At 46.0% G+C, this 22,133-nt stretch overlaps 16 non-coding genes across 16 annotated transcripts; 8 read left to right on the plus strand and 8 right to left on the minus strand.

Annotated features, from left to right (window-relative positions):
- Positions 1-1,878: 1,878 nt before the first annotated feature.
- Positions 1,879-1,949, minus strand: TRNAG-GCC (transfer RNA glycine (anticodon GCC)). The gene has a single exon. It is a non-coding gene; the product is annotated as a tRNA-Gly (tRNA).
- Positions 1,950-2,083: 134 nt separating this feature from the next.
- Positions 2,084-2,156, plus strand: TRNAK-CUU (transfer RNA lysine (anticodon CUU)). Its single transcript has one exon. It is a non-coding gene; the product is annotated as a tRNA-Lys (tRNA).
- A 3,171-nt stretch (positions 2,157-5,327) lies between these two features.
- On the minus strand, positions 5,328-5,398 carry TRNAG-GCC (transfer RNA glycine (anticodon GCC)). Its single transcript has one exon. It is a non-coding gene; the product is annotated as a tRNA-Gly (tRNA).
- A 134-nt stretch (positions 5,399-5,532) lies between these two features.
- TRNAK-CUU (transfer RNA lysine (anticodon CUU)) lies at positions 5,533-5,605 on the plus strand. The gene has a single exon. It is a non-coding gene; the product is annotated as a tRNA-Lys (tRNA).
- A 1,342-nt stretch (positions 5,606-6,947) lies between these two features.
- On the minus strand, positions 6,948-7,018 carry TRNAG-GCC (transfer RNA glycine (anticodon GCC)). The gene has a single exon. It is a non-coding gene; the product is annotated as a tRNA-Gly (tRNA).
- Positions 7,019-7,152: 134 nt separating this feature from the next.
- TRNAK-CUU (transfer RNA lysine (anticodon CUU)) lies at positions 7,153-7,225 on the plus strand. Its single transcript has one exon. It is a non-coding gene; the product is annotated as a tRNA-Lys (tRNA).
- A 1,343-nt stretch (positions 7,226-8,568) lies between these two features.
- On the minus strand, positions 8,569-8,639 carry TRNAG-GCC (transfer RNA glycine (anticodon GCC)). Its single transcript has one exon. It is a non-coding gene; the product is annotated as a tRNA-Gly (tRNA).
- A 134-nt stretch (positions 8,640-8,773) lies between these two features.
- On the plus strand, positions 8,774-8,846 carry TRNAK-CUU (transfer RNA lysine (anticodon CUU)). The gene has a single exon. It is a non-coding gene; the product is annotated as a tRNA-Lys (tRNA).
- A 2,964-nt stretch (positions 8,847-11,810) lies between these two features.
- TRNAG-GCC (transfer RNA glycine (anticodon GCC)) lies at positions 11,811-11,881 on the minus strand. Its single transcript has one exon. It is a non-coding gene; the product is annotated as a tRNA-Gly (tRNA).
- A 134-nt stretch (positions 11,882-12,015) lies between these two features.
- On the plus strand, positions 12,016-12,088 carry TRNAK-CUU (transfer RNA lysine (anticodon CUU)). The gene has a single exon. It is a non-coding gene; the product is annotated as a tRNA-Lys (tRNA).
- Positions 12,089-13,636: 1,548 nt separating this feature from the next.
- Positions 13,637-13,709, plus strand: TRNAK-CUU (transfer RNA lysine (anticodon CUU)). The gene has a single exon. It is a non-coding gene; the product is annotated as a tRNA-Lys (tRNA).
- Positions 13,710-15,052: 1,343 nt separating this feature from the next.
- Positions 15,053-15,123, minus strand: TRNAG-GCC (transfer RNA glycine (anticodon GCC)). The gene has a single exon. It is a non-coding gene; the product is annotated as a tRNA-Gly (tRNA).
- Positions 15,124-15,261: 138 nt separating this feature from the next.
- TRNAK-CUU (transfer RNA lysine (anticodon CUU)) lies at positions 15,262-15,334 on the plus strand. The gene has a single exon. It is a non-coding gene; the product is annotated as a tRNA-Lys (tRNA).
- Positions 15,335-16,677: 1,343 nt separating this feature from the next.
- TRNAG-GCC (transfer RNA glycine (anticodon GCC)) lies at positions 16,678-16,748 on the minus strand. The gene has a single exon. It is a non-coding gene; the product is annotated as a tRNA-Gly (tRNA).
- Positions 16,749-18,298: 1,550 nt separating this feature from the next.
- On the minus strand, positions 18,299-18,369 carry TRNAG-GCC (transfer RNA glycine (anticodon GCC)). The gene has a single exon. It is a non-coding gene; the product is annotated as a tRNA-Gly (tRNA).
- Positions 18,370-21,953: 3,584 nt separating this feature from the next.
- TRNAK-CUU (transfer RNA lysine (anticodon CUU)) lies at positions 21,954-22,026 on the plus strand. Its single transcript has one exon. It is a non-coding gene; the product is annotated as a tRNA-Lys (tRNA).
- Positions 22,027-22,133: the final 107 nt, after the last annotated feature.

The raw sequence follows: 22,133 nt of genomic DNA on the forward strand, positions 1-22,133 counted from the left end.
GTCCATCCATAAAAACATGCTGTGAACAGTATAAACGTGCATACACATCAATACTCTTCTGCACTGTATACTAGACCCTTGCTTGACACAGTTTGGCAAGTTACAGGAAAAAAAAAAGTTTTAAAAATACATTTTATCACTTTTTGCAAAGAAATCCTGGGAATTGAACGCCGGGGAGGTTAAATGGCTTCTGGCCTGCAGAGATGTCTTAAGCTTGAGAAGTGCAAAGTGTGGAGGTGTGCCAAAATCCTAGCATTTGCATTGGCCGGGAATCAAACCCAGGCCTCCCGCGTGGCAGGTGAGAATTCTACCACTGAACCACCAATGCCTTGCCCTGTTGCTCGGTGCTGAAAAACGTGGCCAGCCAAATCAGGCCATACAAGATTGCCTTCTTCTGTGCGGATGGCAAAGGTGAGGCTGGCGCCATTTTGCAATTTTTGACATTTCAGCTCAAGCAAGCAAGCCCGGCTAGCTCAGTCGGTAGAGCATGAGACTCTTAATCTCAGGGTCGTGGGTTCGAGCCCCACGTTGGGTGATCAAAGCTTCTCCTTTTACTTTCTACTAGGCAGAGCTCCTCCAAAACGATTACAAACCATCACCAGGCCATCACTTCCTCTTTCACATGCCACTCCCCACTCCCTTTGCTAACAAACGAAAATGTCATCTCAGCTTTCCCCTTCACTTTTACTCACACAACCTCTTTTAACAACTTTTCAGCAAAAGTGCTTCACCACCCCAAGAAAGAGAAAAACACTCCTTCTTACAATCTTACTCATCTTTCCTATACTACTTTTCTTATCTGCTTTTCCCAGATTTCCGTTGGCTTTACTCCAGTCCTTTTGTCAAGGAGAGACTTACAATCAATCACTTGACAAGGAACAACCACCTGAAAGATACTCATTCTCGTATGCCTGGTGCACACCATGCAATTCCCCATCAGATAGATGGGCCGATAGATCCTTTCCGACAGACACGATCGGATTTCCGTTCGGATTTCCGATCACTACTATGCAAATCCATCAGAAAAACGATCGGAAATCAGATCGGACCTGCCGGAAATCATCTGTTCGACCCATCTATCTGACAGGCATTGGTATGGTGTGTATTAGGCTTTGCACTCCAAAGGTGCTCACATAGCAGTATGAGGAGGGCACTCTGCACACGGCCTGAGATTTAGCTGAGAGGATTGAAAAAAAGGAAGTTGCTCTTTCCCTTAACTTGTTTTTAGATGAGGTACTTCCCAACAAAAGTTACAAACCAAAAAGCCTTTCAGTCCCGGCAAGCAAAAAAAGTGGTTGCTTTCATTTGACTTAAGTTTGTTACTACTTTTTTTTCTGTACTTTTAGTATGTTTTCTTAATTGCTAGGTGCTGGGAAAGCAAGTTGTAGGTAAGCTGACACAACATCTCAACATCTACTGTGAGAAAACTCAGGACAAAAGTAGAATGAATGAGGGCCTAGAGAGAACGCTCCAAATTTGAGCAAGGCCCTGAGTAGAGTGCAAAGACAACAAGGCAAAAAGTTGTAAAACAACACCAGATGAGCAGATGCTGCTGACTTGGCATTTCCGAGGCTTTTCTAGACAGTTAAAAAGAAGCCTAATAGGTGAGTACTGGAGAGGGAGAGATGCTGCACGTCACTGGCACTGCTAGAAGACATGCAAGGCCTTTGGGCACGCAAGTGTCCCAAGGCTGCTTTAACTTGTGTGTCTTAGAGTCATGTTTGCTGGGTACTAGGGTCCCTCTTCTCGACTGTCAGCCAGCACTGTGGCCAAGTGCCACGGTGACTCTTGCAAATGTCCTTAAATGGCTTCTGGCCTGCAGAGATGTCTTAAGCTTGAGAAGTGCAAAGTGTGGAGGTGTGCCAAAATCCTAGCATTTGCATTGGCCGGGAATCGAACCCGGGCCTCCCGCGTGGCAGGCGAGAATTCTACCGCTGAACCACCAATGCCTTGCCCTGTTGCTCGGTGCTGAAAAACGTGGCCAGCCAAATCAGGCCATACAAGATTGCCTTCTTCTGTGCGGATGGCAAAGGTGAGGCTGGCGCCATTTTGCAATTTTTGACATTTCAGCTCAAGCAAGCAAGCCCGGCTAGCTCAGTCGGTAGAGCATGAGACTCTTAATCTCAGGGTCGTGGGTTCGAGCCCCACGTTGGGCGATCAAAGCTTCTCCTTTTACTTTCTACTAGGCAGAGCTCCTCCAAAACGATTACAAACCATCACCAGGCCATCACTTCCTCTTTCACATGCCACTCCCCACTCCCTTTGCTAACAAACGAAAATGTCATCTCAGCTTTCCCCTTCACTTTTACTCACACAACCTCTTTTAACAACTTTTCAGCAAAAGTGCTTCACCACCCCAAGAAAGAGAAAACACTCCTTCTTACAATCTTACTCATCTTTCCTATACTACTTTTCTTATCTGCTTTTCCCAGATTTCCGTTGGCTTTACTCCAGTCCTTTTGTCAAGGAGAGACTTACAATCAATCACTTGACAAGGAACAACCACCTGAAAGATACTCATTCTCGTATGCCTGGTGCACACCATGCAATTCCCCATCAGATAGATGGGCCGATAGATCCTTTCCGACAGACACGATCGGATTTCCGTTCGGATTTCCGATCACTACTATGCAAATCCATCAGAAAAACGATCGGAAATCAGATCGGACCTGCCGGAAATCATCTGTTCGACCCATCTATCTGACAGGCATTGGTATGGTGTGTATTAGGCTTTGCACTCCAAAGGTGCTCACATAGCAGTATGAGGAGGGCACTCTGCACACGGCCTGAGATTTAGCTGAGAGGATTGAAAAAAAGGAAGTTGCTCTTTCCCTTAACTTGTTTTTAGATGAGGTACTTCCCAACAAAAGTTACAAACCAAAAAGCCTTTCAGTCCCGGCAAGCAAAAAAAGTGGTTGCTTTCATTTGACTTAAGTTTGTTACTACTTTTTTTTCTGTACTTTTAGTATGTTTTCTTAATTGCTAGGTGCTGGGAAAGCAAGTTGTAGGTAAGCTGACACAACATCTCAACATCTACTGTGAGAAAACTCAGGACAAAAGTAGAATGAATGAGGGCCTAGAGAGAACGCTCCAAATTTGAGCAAGGCCCTGAGTAGAGTGCAAAGACAACAAGGCAAAAAGTTGTAAAACAACACCAGATGAGCAGATGCTGCTGACTTGGCATTTCCGAGGCTTTTCTAGACAGTTAAAAAGAAGCCTAATAGGTGAGTACTGGAGAGGGAGAGATGCTGCACGTCACTGGCACTGCTAGAAGACATGCAAGGCCTTTGGGCACGCAAGTGTCCCAAGGCTGCTTTAACTTGTGTGTCTTAGAGTCATGTTTGCTGGGTACTAGGGTCCCTCTTCTCGACTGTCAGCCAGCACTGTGGCCAAGTGCCACGGTGACTCTTGCAAATGTCCTTAACCTCCTCAGCGGTATGGACAGAAATGTCCATCCATAAAAACATGCTGTGAACAGTATAAACGTGCATACACATCAATACTCTTCTGCACTGTATACTAGACCCTTGCTTGACACAGTTTGGCAAGTTACAGGAAAAAAAAAAGTTTTAAAAATACATTTTATCACTTTTTGCAAAGAAATCCTGGGAATTGAACGCCGGGGAGGTTAAATGGCTTCTGGCCTGCAGAGATGTCTTAAGCTTGAGAAGTGCAAAGTGTGGAGGTGTGCCAAAATCCTAGCATTTGCATTGGCCGGGAATCAAACCCAGGCCTCCCGCGTGGCAGGTGAGAATTCTACCACTGAACCACCAATGCCTTGCCCTGTTGCTCGGTGCTGAAAAACGTGGCCAGCCAAATCAGGCCATACAAGATTGCCTTCTTCTGTGCGGATGGCAAAGGTGAGGCTGGCGCCATTTTGCAATTTTTGACATTTCAGCTCAAGCAAGCAAGCCCGGCTAGCTCAGTCGGTAGAGCATGAGACTCTTAATCTCAGGGTCGTGGGTTCGAGCCCCACGTTGGGTGATCAAAGCTTCTCCTTTTACTTTCTACTAGGCAGAGCTCCTCCAAAACGATTACAAACCATCACCAGGCCATCACTTCCTCTTTCACATGCCACTCCCCACTCCCTTTGCTAACAAACGAAAATGTCATCTCAGCTTTCCCCTTCACTTTTACTCACACAACCTCTTTTAACAACTTTTCAGCAAAAGTGCTTCACCACCCCAAGAAAGAGAAAAACACTCCTTCTTACAATCTTACTCATCTTTCCTATACTACTTTTCTTATCTGCTTTTCCCAGATTTCCGTTGGCTTTACTCCAGTCCTTTTGTCAAGGAGAGACTTACAATCAATCACTTGACAAGGAACAACCACCTGAAAGATACTCATTCTCGTATGCCTGGTGCACACCATGCAATTCCCCATCAGATAGATGGGCCGATAGATCCTTTCCGACAGACACGATCGGATTTCCGTTCGGATTTCCGATCACTACTATGCAAATCCATCAGAAAAACGATAGGAAATCAGATCGGACCTGCCGGAAATCATCTGTTCGACCCATCTATCTGACAGGCATTGGTATGGTGTGTATTAGGCTTTGCACTCCAAAGGTGCTCACATAGCAGTATGAGGAGGGCACTCTGCACACGGCCTGAGATTTAGCTGAGAGGATTGAAAAAAAGGAAGTTGCTCTTTCCCTTAACTTGTTTTTAGATGAGGTACTTCCCAACAAAAGTTACAAACCAAAAAGCCTTTCAGTCCCGGCAAGCAAAAAAAGTGGTTGCTTTCATTTGACTTAAGTTTGTTACTACTTTTTTTTCTGTACTTTTAGTATGTTTTCTTAATTGCTAGGTGCTGGGAAAGCAAGTTGTAGGTAAGCTGACACAACATCTCAACATCTACTGTGAGAAAACTCAGGACAAAAGTAGAATGAATGAGGGCCTAGAGAGAACGCTCCAAATTTGAGCAAGGCCCTGAGTAGAGTGCAAAGACAACAAGGCAAAAAAATGTAAAACAACACCAGATGAGCAGATGCTGCTGACTTGGCATTTCCGAGGCTTTTCTAGACAGTTAAAAAGAAGCCTAATAGGTGAGTACTGGAGAGGGAGAGATGCTGCACGTCACTGGCACTGCTAGAAGACATGCAAGGCCTTTGGGCACGCAAGTGTCCCAAGGCTGCTTTAACTTGTGTGTCTTAGAGTCATGTTTGCTGGGTACTAGGGTCCCTCTTCTCGACTGTCAGCCAGCACTGTGGCCAAGTGCCACGGTGACTCTTGCAAATGTCCTTAAATGGCTTCTGGCCTGCAGAGATGTCTTAAGCTTGAGAAGTGCAAAGTGTGGAGGTGTGCCAAAATCCTAGCATTTGCATTGGCCGGGAATCGAACCCAGGCCTCCCGCGTGGCAGGCGAGAATTCTACCGCTGAACCACCAATGCCTTGCCCTGTTGCTCGGTGCTGAAAAACGTGGCCAGCCAAATCAGGCCATACAAGATTGCCTTCTTCTGTGCGGATGGCAAAGGTGAGGCTGGCGCCATTTTGCAATTTTTGACATTTCAGCTCAAGCAAGCAAGCCCGGCTAGCTCAGTCGGTAGAGCATGAGACTCTTAATCTCAGGGTCGTGGGTTCGAGCCCCACGTTGGGCGATCAAAGCTTCTCCTTTTACTTTCTACTAGGCAGAGCTCCTCCAAAACGATTACAAACCATCACCAGGCCATCACTTCCTCTTTCACATGCCACTCCCCACTCCCTTTGCTAACAAACGAAAATGTCATCTCAGCTTTCCCCTTCACTTTTACTCACACAACCTCTTTTAACAACTTTTCAGCAAAAGTGCTTCACCACCCCAAGAAAGAGAAAACACTCCTTCTTACAATCTTACTCATCTTTCCTATACTACTTTTCTTATCTGCTTTTCCCAGATTTCCGTTGGCTTTACTCCAGTCCTTTTGTCAAGGAGAGACTTACAATCAATCACTTGACAAGGAACAACCACCTGAAAGATACTCATTCTCGTATGCCTGGTGCACACCATGCAATTCCCCATCAGATAGATGGGCCGATAGATCCTTTCCGACAGACACGATCGGATTTCCGTTCGGATTTCCGATCACTACTATGCAAATCCATCAGAAAAACGATCGGAAATCAGATCGGACCTGCCGGAAATCATCTGTTCGACCCATCTATCTGACAGGCATTGGTATGGTGTGTATTAGGCTTTGCACTCCAAAGGTGCTCACATAGCAGTATGAGGAGGGCACTCTGCACACGGCCTGAGATTTAGCTGAGAGGATTGAAAAAAAGGAAGTTGCTCTTTCCCTTAACTTGTTTTTAGATGAGGTACTTCCCAACAAAAGTTACAAACCAAAAAGCCTTTCAGTCCCGGCAAGCAAAAAAAGTGGTTGCTTTCATTTGACTTAAGTTTGTTACTACTTTTTTTTCTGTACTTTTAGTATGTTTTCTTAATTGCTAGGTGCTGGGAAAGCAAGTTGTAGGTAAGCTGACACAACATCTCAACATCTACTGTGAGAAAACTCAGGACAAAAGTAGAATGAATGAGGGCCTAGAGAGAACGCTCCAAATTTGAGCAAGGCCCTGAGTAGAGTGCAAAGACAACAAGGCAAAAAGTTGTAAAACAACACCAGATGAGCAGATGCTGCTGACTTGGCATTTCCGAGGCTTTTCTAGACAGTTAAAAAGAAGCCTAATAGGTGAGTACTGGAGAGGGAGAGATGCTGCACGTCACTGGCACTGCTAGAAGACATGCAAGGCCTTTGGGCACGCAAGTGTCCCAAGGCTGCTTTAACTTGTGTGTCTTAGAGTCATGTTTGCTGGGTACTAGGGTCCCTCTTCTCGACTGTCAGCCAGCACTGTGGCCAAGTGCCACGGTGACTCTTGCAAATGTCCTTAAATGGCTTCTGGCCTGCAGAGATGTCTTAAGCTTGAGAAGTGCAAAGTGTGGAGGTGTGCCAAAATCCTAGCATTTGCATTGGCCGGGAATCGAACCCGGGCCTCCCGCGTGGCAGGCGAGAATTCTACCACTGAACCACCAATGCCTTGCCCTGTTGCTCGGTGCTGAAAAACGTGGCCAGCCAAATCAGGCCATACAAGATTGCCTTCTTCTGTGCGGATGGCAAAGGTGAGGCTGGCGCCATTTTGCAATTTTTGACATTTCAGCTCAAGCAAGCAAGCCCGGCTAGCTCAGTCGGTAGAGCATGAGACTCTTAATCTCAGGGTCGTGGGTTCGAGCCCCACGTTGGGCGATCAAAGCTTCTCCTTTTACTTTCTACTAGGCAGAGCTCCTCCAAAACGATTACAAACCATCACCAGGCCATCACTTCCTCTTTCACATGCCACTCCCCACTCCCTTTGCTAACAAACGAAAATGTCATCTCAGCTTTCCCCTTCACTTTTACTCACACAACCTCTTTTAACAACTTTTCAGCAAAAGTGCTTCACCACCCCAAGAAAGAGAAAAACACTCCTTCTTACAATCTTACTCATCTTTCCTATACTACTTTTCTTATCTGCTTTTCCCAGATTTCCGTTGGCTTTACTCCAGTCCTTTTGTCAAGGAGAGACTTACAATCAATCACTTGACAAGGAACAACCACCTGAAAGATACTCATTCTCGTATGCCTGGTGCACACCATGCAATTCCCCATCAGATAGATGGGCCGATAGATCCTTTCCGACAGACACGATCGGATTTCCGTTCGGATTTCCGATCACTACTATGCAAATCCATCAGAAAAACGATCGGAAATCAGATCGGACCTGCCGGAAATCATCTGTTCGACCCATCTATCTGACAGGCATTGGTATGGTGTGTATTAGGCTTTGCACTCCAAAGGTGCTCACATAGCAGTATGAGGAGGGCACTCTGCACACGGCCTGAGATTTAGCTGAGAGGATTGAAAAAAAGGAAGTTGCTCTTTCCCTTAACTTGTTTTTAGATGAGGTACTTCCCAACAAAAGTTACAAACCAAAAAGCCTTTCAGTCCCGGCAAGCAAAAAAAGTGGTTGCTTTCATTTGACTTAAGTTTGTTACTACTTTTTTTTCTGTACTTTTAGTATGTTTTCTTAATTGCTAGGTGCTGGGAAAGCAAGTTGTAGGTAAGCTGACACAACATCTCAACATCTACTGTGAGAAAACTCAGGACAAAAGTAGAATGAATGAGGGCCTAGAGAGAACGCTCCAAATTTGAGCAAGGCCCTGAGTAGAGTGCAAAGACAACAAGGCAAAAAGTTGTAAAACAACACCAGATGAGCAGATGCTGCTGACTTGGCATTTCCGAGGCTTTTCTAGACAGTTAAAAAGAAGCCTAATAGGTGAGTACTGGAGAGGGAGAGATGCTGCACGTCACTGGCACTGCTAGAAGACATGCAAGGCCTTTGGGCACGCAAGTGTCCCAAGGCTGCTTTAACTTGTGTGTCTTAGAGTCATGTTTGCTGGGTACTAGGGTCCCTCTTCTCGACTGTCAGCCAGCACTGTGGCCAAGTGCCACGGTGACTCTTGCAAATGTCCTTAAATGGCTTCTGGCCTGCAGAGATGTCTTAAGCTTGAGAAGTGCAAAGTGTGGAGGTGTGCCAAAATCCTAGCATTTGCATTGGCCGGGAATCGAACCCGGGCCTCCCGCGTGGCAGGCGAGAATTCTACCACTGAACCACCAATGCCTTGCCCTGTTGCTCGGTGCTGAAAAACGTGGCCAGCCAAATCAGGCCATACAAGATTGCCTTCTTCTGTGCGGATGGCAAAGGTGAGGCTGGCGCCATTTTGCAATTTTTGACATTTCAGCTCAAGCAAGCAAGCCCGGCTAGCTCAGTCGGTAGAGCATGAGACTCTTAATCTCAGGGTCGTGGGTTCGAGCCCCACGTTGGGCGATCAAAGCTTCTCCTTTTACTTTCTACTAGGCAGAGCTCCTCCAAAACGATTACAAACCATCACCAGGCCATCACTTCCTCTTTCACATGCCACTCCCCACTCCCTTTGCTAACAAACGAAAATGTCATCTCAGCTTTCCCCTTCACTTTTACTCACACAACCTCTTTTAACAACTTTTCAGCAAAAGTGCTTCACCACCCCAAGAAAGAGAAAAACACTCCTTCTTACAATCTTACTCATCTTTCCTATACTACTTTTCTTATCTGCTTTTCCCAGATTTCCGTTGGCTTTACTCCAGTCCTTTTGTCAAGGAGAGACTTACAATCAATCACTTGACAAGGAACAACCACCTGAAAGATACTCATTCTCGTATGCCTGGTGCACACCATGCAATTCCCCATCAGATAGATGGGCCGATAGATCCTTTCCGACAGACACGATCGGATTTCCGTTCGGATTTCCGATCACTACTATGCAAATCCATCAGAAAAACGATCGGAAATCAGATCGGACCTGCCGGAAATCATCTGTTCGACCCATCTATCTGACAGGCATTGGTATGGTGTGTATTAGGCTTTGCACTCCAAAGGTGCTCACATAGCAGTATGAGGAGGGCACTCTGCACACGGCCTGAGATTTAGCTGAGAGGATTGAAAAAAAGGAAGTTGCTCTTTCCCTTAACTTGTTTTTAGATGAGGTACTTCCCAACAAAAGTTACAAACCAAAAAGCCTTTCAGTCCCGGCAAGCAAAAAAAGTGGTTGCTTTCATTTGACTTAAGTTTGTTACTACTTTTTTTTCTGTACTTTTAGTATGTTTTCTTAATTGCTAGGTGCTGGGAAAGCAAGTTGTAGGTAAGCTGACACAACATCTCAACATCTACTGTGAGAAAACTCAGGACAAAAGTAGAATGAATGAGGGCCTAGAGAGAACGCTCCAAATTTGAGCAAGGCCCTGAGTAGAGTGCAAAGACAACAAGGCAAAAAGTTGTAAAACAACACCAGATGAGCAGATGCTGCTGACTTGGCATTTCCGAGGCTTTTCTAGACAGTTAAAAAGAAGCCTAATAGGTGAGTACTGGAGAGGGAGAGATGCTGCACGTCACTGGCACTGCTAGAAGACATGCAAGGCCTTTGGGCACGCAAGTGTCCCAAGGCTGCTTTAACTTGTGTGTCTTAGAGTCATGTTTGCTGGGTACTAGGGTCCCTCTTCTCGACTGTCAGCCAGCACTGTGGCCAAGTGCCACGGTGACTCTTGCAAATGTCCTTAAATGGCTTCTGGCCTGCAGAGATGTCTTAAGCTTGAGAAGTGCAAAGTGTGGAGGTGTGCCAAAATCCTAGCATTTGCATTGGCCGGGAATCGAACCCGGGCCTCCCGCGTGGCAGGAGAGAATTCTACCACTGAACCACCAATGCCTTGCCCTGTTGCTCGGTGCTGAAAAACGTGGCCAGCCAAATCAGGCCATACAAGATTGCCTTCTTCTGTGCGGATGGCAAAGGTGAGGCTGGCGCCATTTTGCAATTTTTGACATTTCAGCTCAAGCAAGCAAGCCCGGCTAGCTCAGTCGGTAGAGCATGAGACTCTTAATCTCAGGGTCGTTGGTTCGAGCCCCACGTTGGGCGATCAAAGCTTCTCCTTTTACTTTCTACTAGGCAGAGCTCCTCCAAAACGATTACAAACCATCACCAGGCCATCACTTCCTCTTTCACATGCCACTCCCCACTCCCTTTGCTAACAAACGAAAATGTCATCTCAGCTTTCCCCTTCACTTTTACTCACACAACCTCTTTTAACAACTTTTCAGCAAAAGTGCTTCACCACCCCAAGAAAGAGAAAAACACTCCTTCTTACAATCTTACTCATCTTTCCTATACTACTTTTCTTATCTGCTTTTCCCAGATTTCCGTTGGCTTTACTCCAGTCCTTTTGTCAAGGAGAGACTTACAATCAATCACTTGACAAGGAACAACCACCTGAAAGATACTCATTCTCGTATGCCTGGTGCACACCATGCAATTCCCCATCAGATAGATGGGCCGATAGATCCTTTCCGACAGACACGATCGGATTTCCGTTCGGATTTCCGATCACTACTATGCAAATCCATCAGAAAAACGATCGGAAATCAGATCGGACCTGCCGGAAATCATCTGTTCGACCCATCTATCTGACAGGCATTGGTATGGTGTGTATTAGGCTTTGCACTCCAAAGGTGCTCACATAGCAGTATGAGGAGGGCACTCTGCACACGGCCTGAGATTTAGCTGAGAGGATTGAAAAAAAGGAAGTTGCTCTTTCCCTTAACTTGTTTTTAGATGAGGTACTTCCCAACAAAAGTTACAAACCAAAAAGCCTTTCAGTCCCGGCAAGCAAAAAAAGTGGTTGCTTTCATTTGACTTAAGTTTGTTACTACTTTTTTTTCTGTACTTTTAGTATGTTTTCTTAATTGCTAGGTGCTGGGAAAGCAAGTTGTAGGTAAGCTGACACAACATCTCAACATCTACTGTGAGAAAACTCAGGACAAAAGTAGAATGAATGAGGGCCTAGAGAGAACGCTCCAAATTTGAGCAAGGCCCTGAGTAGAGTGCAAAGACAACAAGGCAAAAAGTTGTAAAACAACACCAGATGAGCAGATGCTGCTGACTTGGCATTTCCGAGGCTTTTCTAGACAGTTAAAAAGAAGCCTAATAGGTGAGTACTGGAGAGGGAGAGATGCTGCACGTCACTGGCACTGCTAGAAGACATGCAAGGCCTTTGGGCACGCAAGTGTCCCAAGGCTGCTTTAACTTGTGTGTCTTAGAGTCATGTTTGCTGGGTACTAGGGTCCCTCTTCTCGACTGTCAGCCAGCACTGTGGCCAAGTGCCACGGTGACTCTTGCAAATGTCCTTAAATGGCTTCTGGCCTGCAGAGATGTCTTAAGCTTGAGAAGTGAAAAGTGTGGAGGTGTGCCAAAATCCTAGCATTTGCATTGGCCGGGAATCGAACCCGGGCCTCCCGCGTGGCAGGCGAGAATTCTACCACTGAACCACCAATGCCTTGCCCTGTTGCTCGGTGCTGAAAAACGTGGCCAGCCAAATCAGGCCATACAAGATTGCCTTCTTCTGTGCGGATGGCAAAGGTGAGGCTGGCGCCATTTTGCAATTTTTGACATTTCAGCTCAAGCAAGCAAGCCCGGCTAGCTCAGTCGGTAGAGCATGAGACTCTTAATCTCAGGGTCGTGGGTTCGAGCCCCACGTTGGGCGATCAAAGCTTCTCCTTTTACTTTCTACTAGGCAGAGCTCCTCCAAAACGATTACAAACCATCACCAGGCCATCACTTCCTCTTTCACATGCCACTCCCCACTCCCTTTGCTAACAAACGAAAATGTCATCTCAGCTTTCCCCTTCACTTTTACTCACACAACCTCTTTTAACAACTTTTCAGCAAAAGTGCTTCACCACCCCAAGAAAGAGAAAAACACTCCTTCTTACAATCTTACTCATCTTTCCTATACTACTTTTCTTATCTGCTTTTCCCAGATTTCCGTTGGCTTTACTCCAGTCCTTTTGTCAAGGAGAGACTTACAATCAATCACTTGACAAGGAACAACCACCTGAAAGATACTCATTCTCGTATGCCTGGTGCACACCATGCAATTCCCCATCAGATAGATGGGCCGATAGATCCTTTCCGACAGACACGTTCGGATTTCCGTTCGGATTTCCGATCACTACTATGCAAATCCATCAGAAAAACGATCGGAAATCAGATCGGACCTGCCGGAAATCATCTGTTCGACCCATCTATCTGACAGGCATTGGTATGGTGTGTATTAGGCTTTGCACTCCAAAGGTGCTCACATAGCAGTATGAGGAGGGCACTCTGCACACGGCCTGAGATTTAGCTGAGAGGATTGAAAAAAAGGAAGTTGCTCTTCCCCTTAACTTGTTTTTAGATGAGGTACTTCCCAACAAAAGTTACAAACCAAAAAGCCTTTCAGTCCCGGCAAGCAAAAAAAGTGGTTGCTTTCATTTGACTTAAGTTTGTTACTACTTTTTTTTCTGTACTTTTAGTATGTTTTCTTAATTGCTAGGTGCTGGGAAAGCAAGTTGTAGGTAAGCTGACACAACATCTCAACATCTACTGTGAGAAAACTCAGGACAAAAGTAGAATGAATGAGGGCCTAGAGAGAACGCTCCAAATTTGAGCAAGGCCCTGAGTAGAGTGCAAAGACAACAAGGCAAAAAGTTGTAAAACAACACCAGATGAGCAGATGCTGCTGACTTGGCATTTCCGAGGCTTTTCTAGACAGTTAAAAAGAAGCCTAATAGGTGAGTACTGGAGAGGGAGAGATGCTGCATGTCACTGGCACTGCTAGAAGACATGCAAGGCCTTTGGGCACGCAAGTGTCCCAAGGCTGCTTTAACTTGTGTGTCTTAGAGTCATGTTTGCTGGGTACTAGGGTCCCTCTTCTCGACTGTCAGCCAGCACTGTGGCCAAGTGCCACGGTGACTCTTGCAAATGTCCTTAAATGGCTTCTGGCCTGCAGAGATGTCTTAAGCTTGAGAAGTGCAAAGTGTGGAGGTGTGCCAAAATCCTAGCATTTGCATTGGCCGGGAATCAAACCCAGGCCTCCCGCGTGGCAGGCGAGAATTCTACCACTGAACCACCAATGCCTTGCCCTGTTGCTCGGTGCTGAAAAACGTGGCCAGCCAAATCAGGCCATACAAGATTGCCTTCTTCTGTGCGGATGGCAAAGGTGAGGCTGGCGCCATTTTGCAATTTTTGACATTTCAGCTCAAGCAAGCAAGCCCGGCTAGCTCAGTCGGTAGAGCATGAGACTCTTAATCTCAGGGTCGTGGGTTCGAGCCCCACGTTGGGCGATCAAAGCTTCTCCTTTTACTTTCTACTAGGCAGAGCTCCTCCAAAACGATTACAAACCATCACCAGGCCATCACTTCCTCTTTCACATGCCACTCCCCACTCCCTTTGCTAACAAACGAAAATGTCATCTCAGCTTTCCCCTTCACTTTTACTCACACAACCTCTTTTAACAACTTTTCAGCAAAAGTGCTTCACCACCCCAAGAAAGAGAAAAACACTCCTTCTTACAATCTTACTCATCTTTCCTATACTACTTTTCTTATCTGCTTTTCCCAGATTTCCGTTGGCTTTACTCCAGTCCTTTTGTCAAGGAGAGACTTACAATCAATCACTTGACAAGGAACAACCACCTGAAAGATACTCATTCTCGTATGCCTGGTGCACACCATGCAATTCCCCATCAGATAGATGGGCCGATAGATCCTTTCCGACAGACACGATCGGATTTCCGTTCGGATTTCCGATCACTACTATGCAAATCCATCAGAAAAACGATCGGAAATCAGATCGGACCTGCCGGAAATCATCTGTTCGACCCATCTATCTGACAGGCATTGGTATGGTGTGTATTAGGCTTTGCACTCCAAAGGTGCTCACATAGCAGTATGAGGAGGGCACTCTGCACACGGCCTGAGATTTAGCTGAGAGGATTGAAAAAAAGGAAGTTGCTCTTTCCCTTAACTTGTTTTTAGATGAGGTACTTCCCAACAAAAGTTACAAACCAAAAAGCCTTTCAGTCCCGGCAAGCAAAAAAAGTGGTTGCTTTCATTTGACTTAAGTTTGTTACTACTTTTTTTTCTGTACTTTTAGTATGTTTTCTTAATTGCTAGGTGCTGGGAAAGCAAGTTGTAGGTAAGCTGACACAACATCTCAACATCTACTGTGAGAAAACTCAGGACAAAAGTAGAATGAATGAGGGCCTAGAGAGAACGCTCCAAATTTGAGCAAGGCCCTGAGTAGAGTGCAAAGACAACAAGGCAAAAAGTTGTAAAACAACACCAGATGAGCAGATGCTGCTGACTTGGCATTTCCGAGGCTTTTCTAGACAGTTAAAAAGAAGCCTAATAGGTGAGTACTGGAGAGGGAGAGATGCTGCACGTCACTGGCACTGCTAGAAGACATGCAAGGCCTTTGGGCACGCAAGTGTCCCAAGGCTGCTTTAACTTGTGTGTCTTAGAGTCATGTTTGCTGGGTACTAGGGTCCCTCTTCTCGACTGTCAGCCAGCACTGTGGCCAAGTGCCACGGTGACTCTTGCAAATGTCCTTAAATGGCTTCTGGCCTGCAGAGATGTCTTAAGCTTGAGAAGTGCAAAGTGTGGAGGTGTGCCAAAATCCTAGCATTTGCATTGGCCGGGAATCGAACCCGGGCCTCCCGCGTGGCAGGCGAGAATTCTACCACTGAACCACCAATGCCGTGCCCTGTTGCTCGGTGCTGAAAAACGTGGCCAGCCAAATCAGGCCATACAAGATTGCCTTCTTCTGTGCGGATGGCAAAGGTGAGGCTGGCGCCATTTTGCAATTTTTGACATTTCAGCTCAAGCAAGCAAGCAAGCCCGGCTAGCTCAGTCGGTAGAGCATGAGACTCTTAATCTCAGGGTCGTGGGTTCGAGCCCCACGTTGGGCGATCAAAGCTTCTCCTTTTACTTTCTACTAGGCAGAGCTCCTCCAAAACGATTACAAACCATCACCAGGCCATCACTTCCTCTTTCACATGCCACTCCCCACTCCCTTTGCTAACAAACGAAAATGTCATCTCAGCTTTCCCCTTCACTTTTACTCACACAACCTCTTTTAACAACTTTTCAGCAAAAGTGCTTCACCACCCCAAGAAAGAGAAAAACACTCCTTCTTACAATCTTACTCATCTTTCCTATACTACTTTTCTTATCTGCTTTTCCCAGATTTCCGTTGGCTTTACTCCAGTCCTTTTGTCAAGGAGAGACTTACAATCAATCACTTGACAAGGAACAACCACCTGAAAGATACTCATTCTCGTATGCCTGGTGCACACCATGCAATTCCCCATCAGATAGATGGGCCGATAGATCCTTTCCGACAGACACGATCGGATTTCCGTTCGGATTTCCGATCACTACTATGCAAATCCATCAGAAAAACGATCGGAAATCAGATCGGACCTGCCGGAAATCATCTGTTCGACCCATCTATCTGACAGGCATTGGTATGGTGTGTATTAGGCTTTGCACTCCAAAGGTGCTCACATAGCAGTATGAGGAGGGCACTCTGCACACGGCCTGAGATTTAGCTGAGAGGATTGAAAAAAAGGAAGTTGCTCTTTCCCTTAACTTGTTTTTAGATGAGGTACTTCCCAACAAAAGTTACAAACCAAAAAGCCTTTCAGTCCCGGCAAGCAAAAAAAGTGGTTGCTTTCATTTGACTTAAGTTTGTTACTACTTTTTTTTCTGTACTTTTAGTATGTTTTCTTAATTGCTAGGTGCTGGGAAAGCAAGTTGTAGGTAAGCTGACACAACATCTCAACATCTACTGTGAGAAAACTCAGGACAAAAGTAGAATGAATGAGGGCCTAGAGAGAACGCTCCAAATTTGAGCAAGGCCCTGAGTAGAGTGCAAAGACAACAAGGCAAAAAGTTGTAAAACAACACCAGATGAGCAGATGCTGCTGACTTGGCATTTCTGAGGCTTTTCTAGACAGTTAAAAAGAAGCCTAATAGGTGAGTACTGGAGAGGGAGAGATGCTGCACGTCACTGGCACTGCTAGAAGACATGCAAGGCCTTTGGGCACGCAAGTGTCCCAAGGCTGCTTTAACTTGTGTGTCTTAGAGTCATGTTTGCTGGGTACTAGGGTCCCTCTTCTCGACTGTCAGCCAGCACTGTGGCCAAGTGCCACGGTGACTCTTGCAAATGTCCTTAAATGGCTTCTGGCCTGCAGAGATGTCTTAAGCTTGAGAAGTGCAAAGTGTGGAGGTGTGCCAAAATCCTAGCATTTGCATTGGCCGGGAATCGAACCCGGGCCTCCCGCGTGGCAGGCGAGAATTCTACCACTGAACCACCAATGCCTTGCCCTGTTGCTCGGTGCTGAAAAACGTGGCCAGCCAAATCAGGCCATACAAGATTGCCTTCTTCTGTGCGGATGGCAAAGGTGAGGCTGGCGCCATTTTGCAATTTTTGACATTTCAGCTCAAGCAAGCAAGCCCGGCTAGCTCAGTCGGTAGAGCATGAGACTCTTAATCTCAGGGTCGTTGGTTCGAGCCCCACGTTGGGCGATCAAAGCTTCTCCTTTTACTTTCTACTAGGCAGAGCTCCTCCAAAACGATTACAAACCATCACCAGGCCATCACTTCCTCTTTCACATGCCACTCCCCACTCCCTTTGCTAACAAACGAAAATGTCATCTCAGCTTTCCCCTTCACTTTTACTCACACAACCTCTTTTAACAACTTTTCAGCAAAAGTGCTTCACCACCCCAAGAAAGAGAAAAACACTCCTTCTTACAATCTTACTCATCTTTCCTATACTACTTTTCTTATCTGCTTTTCCCAGATTTCCGTTGGCTTTACTCCAGTCCTTTTGTCAAGGAGAGACTTACAATCAATCACTTGACAAGGAACAACCACCTGAAAGATACTCATTCTCGTATGCCTGGTGCACACCATGCAATTCCCCATCAGATAGATGGGCCGATAGATCCTTTCCGACAGACACGATCGGATTTCCGTTCGGATTTCCGATCACTACTATGCAAATCCATCAGAAAAACGATCGGAAATCAGATCGGACCTGCCGGAAATCATCTGTTCGACCCATCTATCTGACAGGCATTGGTATGGTGTGTATTAGGCTTTGCACTCCAAAGGTGCTCACATAGCAGTATGAGGAGGGCACTCTGCACACGGCCTGAGATTTAGCTGAGAGGATTGAAAAAAAGGAAGTTGCTCTTTCCCTTAACTTGTTTTTAGATGAGGTACTTCCCAACAAAAGTTACAAACCAAAAAGCCTTTCAGTCCCGGCAAGCAAAAAAAGTGGTTGCTTTCATTTGACTTAAGTTTGTTACTACTTTTTTTTCTGTACTTTTAGTATGTTTTCTTAATTGCTAGGTGCTGGGAAAGCAAGTTGTAGGTAAGCTGACACAACATCTCAACATCTACTGTGAGAAAACTCAGGACAAAAGTAGAATGAATGAGGGCCTAGAGAGAACGCTCCAAATTTGAGCAAGGCCCTGAGTAGAGTGCAAAGACAACAAGGCAAAAAGTTGTAAAACAACACCAGATGAGCAGATGCTGCTGACTTGGCATTTCTGAGGCTTTTCTAGACAGTTAAAAAGAAGCCTAATAGGTGAGTACTGGAGAGGGAGAGATGCTGCACGTCACTGGCACTGCTAGAAGACATGCAAGGCCTTTGGGCACGCAAGTGTCCCAAGGCTGCTTTAACTTGTGTGTCTTAGAGTCATGTTTGCTGGGTACTAGGGTCCCTCTTCTCGACTGTCAGCCAGCACTGTGGCCAAGTGCCACGGTGACTCTTGCAAATGTCCTTAAATGGCTTCTGGCCTGCAGAGATGTCTTAAGCTTGAGAAGTGCAAAGTGTGGAGGTGTGCCAAAATCCTAGCATTTGCATTGGCCGGGAATCGAACCCAGGCCTCCCGCATGGCAGGCGAGAATTCTACCACTGAACCACCAATGCCTTGCCCTGTTGCTCGGTGCTGAAAAACGTGGCCAGCCAAATCAGGCCATACAAGATTGCCTTCTTCTGTGCGGATGGCAAAGGTGAGGCTGGCGCCATTTTGCAATTTTTGACATTTCAGCTCAAGCAAGCAAGCCCGGCTAGCTCAGTCGGTAGAGCATGAGACTCTTAATCTCAGGGTCGTTGGTTCGAGCCCCACGTTGGGCGATCAAAGCTTCTCCTTTTACTTTCTACTAGGCAGAGCTCCTCCAAAACGATTACAAACCATCACCAGGCCATCACTTCCTCTTTCACATGCCACTCCCCACTCCCTTTGCTAACAAACGAAAATGTCATCTCAGCTTTCCCCTTCACTTTTACTCACACAACCTCTTTTAACAACTTTTCAGCAAAAGTGCTTCACCACCCCAAGAAAGAGAAAAACACTCCTTCTTACAATCTTACTCATCTTTCCTATACTACTTTTCTTATCTGCTTTTCCCAGATTTCCGTTGGCTTTACTCCAGTCCTTTTGTCAAGGAGAGACTTACAATCAATCACTTGACAAGGAACAACCACCTGAAAGATACTCATTCTCGTATGCCTGGTGCACACCATGCAATTCCCCATCAGATAGATGGGCCGATAGATCCTTTCCGACAGACACGATCGGATTTCCGTTCGGATTTCCGATCACTACTATGCAAATCCATCAGAAAAACGATCGGAAATCAGATCGGACCTGCCGGAAATCATCTGTTCAACCCATCTATCTGACAGGCATTGGTATGGTGTGTATTAGGCTTTGCACTCCAAAGGTGCTCACATAGCAGTATGAGGAGGGCACTCTGCACACGGCCTGAGATTTAGCTGAGAGGATTGAAAAAAAGGAAGTTGCTCTTTCCCTTAACTTGTTTTTAGATGAGGTACTTCCCAACAAAAGTTACAAACCAAAAAGCCTTTCAGTCCCGGCAAGCAAAAAAAGTGGTTGCTTTCATTTGACTTAAGTTTGTTACTACTTTTTTTTCTGTACTTTTAGTATGTTTTCTTAATTGCTAGGTGCTGGGAAAGCAAGTTGTAGGTAAGCTGACACAACATCTCAACATCTACTGTGAGAAAACTCAGGACAAAAGTAGAATGAATGAGGGCCTAGAGAGAACGCTCCAAATTTGAGCAAGGCCCTGAGTAGAGTGCAAAGACAACAAGGCAAAAAGTTGTAAAACAACACCAGATGAGCAGATGCTGCTGACTTGGCATTTCCGAGGCTTTTCTAGACAGTTAAAAAGAAGCCTAATAGGTGAGTACTGGAGAGGGAGAGATGCTGCACGTCACTGGCACTGCTAGAAGACATGCAAGGCCTTTGGGCACGCAAGTGTCCCAAGGCTGCTTTAACTTGTGTGTCTTAGAGTCATGTTTGCTGGGTACTAGGGTCCCTCTTCTCGACTGTCAGCCAGCACTGTGGCCAAGTGCCACGGTGACTCTTGCAAATGTCCTTAACCTCCTCAGCGGTATGGACAGAAATGTCCATCCATAAAAACATGCTGTGAACAGTATAAACGTGCATACACATCAATACTCTTCTGCACTGTATACTAGACCCTTGCTTGACACAGTTTGGCAAGTTACAGGAAAAAAAAAAGTTTTAAAAATACATTTTATCACTTTTTGCAAAGAAATCCTGGGAATTGAACGCCGGGGAGGTTAAATGGCTTCTGGCCTGCAGAGATGTCTTAAGCTTGAGAAGTGCAAAGTGTGGAGGTGTGCCAAAATCCTAGCATTTGCATTGGCCGGGAATCAAACCCAGGCCTCCCGCGTGGCAGGCGAGAATTCTACCACTGAACCACCAATGCCTTGCCCTGTTGCTCGGTGCTGAAAAACGTGGCCAGCCAAATCAGGCCATACAAGATTGCCTTCTTCTGTGCGGATGGCAAAGGTGAGGCTGGCGCCATTTTGCAATTTTTGACATTTCAGCTCAAGCAAGCAAGCCCGGCTAGCTCAGTCGGTAGAGCATGAGACTCTTAATCTCAGGGTCGTGGGTTCGAGCCCCACGTTGGGTGATCAAAGCTTCTCCTTTTACTTTCTACTAGGCAGAGCTCCTCCAAAACGATTACAAACCATCACCAGGCCATCACTTCCTCTTTCACATGCCACTCCCCACTCCCTTTGCTAACAAACGAAAATGTCATCTCAGCTTTCCCCTTCACTTTTACTCACACAACCTCTTTTAACAACTTTTCAGCAAAAGTGCTTCACCACCCCAAGAAAGAGAAAAACACTCCTTCTTACAATCTTACTCATCTTTCCTATACTACTTTTCTTATCTGCTTTTCCCAGATTTCCGTTGGCTTTACTCCAGTCCTTTTGTCAAGGAGAGACTTACAATCAATCACTTGACAAGGAACAACCACCTGAAAGATACTCATTCTCGTATGCCTGGTGCACACCATGCAATTCCCCATCAGATAGATGGGCCGATAGATCCTTTCCGACAGACACGATCGGATTTCCGTTCGGATTTCCGATCACTACTATGCAAATCCATCAGAAAAACGATCGGAAATCAGATCGGACCTGCCGGAAATCATCTGTTCGACCCATCTATCTGACAGGCATTGGTATGGTGTGTATTAGGCTTTGCACTCCAAAGGTGCTCACATAGCAGTATGAGGAGGGCACTCTGCACACGGCCTGAGATTTAGCTGAGAGGATTGAAAAAAAGGAAGTTGCTCTTTCCCTTAACTTGTTTTTAGATGAGGTACTTCCCAACAAAAGTTACAAACCAAAAAGCCTTTCAGTCCCGGCAAGCAAAAAAAGTGGTTGCTTTCATTTGACTTAAGTTTGTTACTACTTTTTTTTCTGTACTTTTAGTATGTTTTCTTAATTGCTAGGTGCTGGGAAAGCAAGTTGTAGGTAAGCTGACACAACATCTCAACATCTACTGTGAGAAAACTCAGGACAAAAGTAGAATGAATGAGGGCCTAGAGAGAACGCTCCAAATTTGAGCAAGGCCCTGAGTAGAGTGCAAAGACAACAAGGCAAAAAGTTGTAAAACAACACCAGATGAGCAGATGCTGCTGACTTGGCATTTCCGAGGCTTTTCTAGACAGTTAAAAAGAAGCCTAATAGGTGAGTACTGGAGAGGGAGAGATGCTGCACGTCACTGGCACTGCTAGAAGACATGCAAGGCCTTTGGGCACGCAAGTGTCCCAAGGCTGCTTTAACTTGTGTGTCTTAGAGTCATGTTTGCTGGGTACTAGGGTCCCTCTTCTCGACTGTCAGCCAGCACTGTGGCCAAGTGCCACGGTGACTCTTGCAAATGTCCTTAAATGGCTTCTGGCCTGCAGAGATGTCTTAAGCTTGAGAAGTGAAAAGTGTGGAGGTGTGCCAAAATCCTAGCATTTGCATTGGCCGGGAATCGAACCCGGGCCTCCCGCGTGGCAGGCGAGAATTCTACCACTGAACCCCCAATGCCTTGCCCTGTTGCTCGGTGCTGAAAAACGTGGCCAGCCAAATCAGGCCATACAAGATTGCCTTCTTCTGTGCGGATGGCAAAGGTGAGGCTGGCGCCATTTTGCAATTTTTGACATTTCAGCTCAAGCAAGCAAGCCCGGCTAGCTCAGTCGGTAGAGCATGAGACTCTTAATCTCAGGGTCGTGGGTTCGAGCCCCACGTTGGGCGATCAAAGCTTCTCCTTTTACTTTCTACTAGGCAGAGCTCCTCCAAAACGATTACAAACCATCACCAGGCCATCACTTCCTCTTTCACATGCCACTCCCCACTCCCTT

Source organism: Hyperolius riggenbachi, chromosome 4 (assembly GCF_040937935.1).
Source record: "Hyperolius riggenbachi isolate aHypRig1 chromosome 4, aHypRig1.pri, whole genome shotgun sequence".
Taxonomy (NCBI): Eukaryota; Metazoa; Chordata; class Amphibia; order Anura; family Hyperoliidae; genus Hyperolius; species Hyperolius riggenbachi.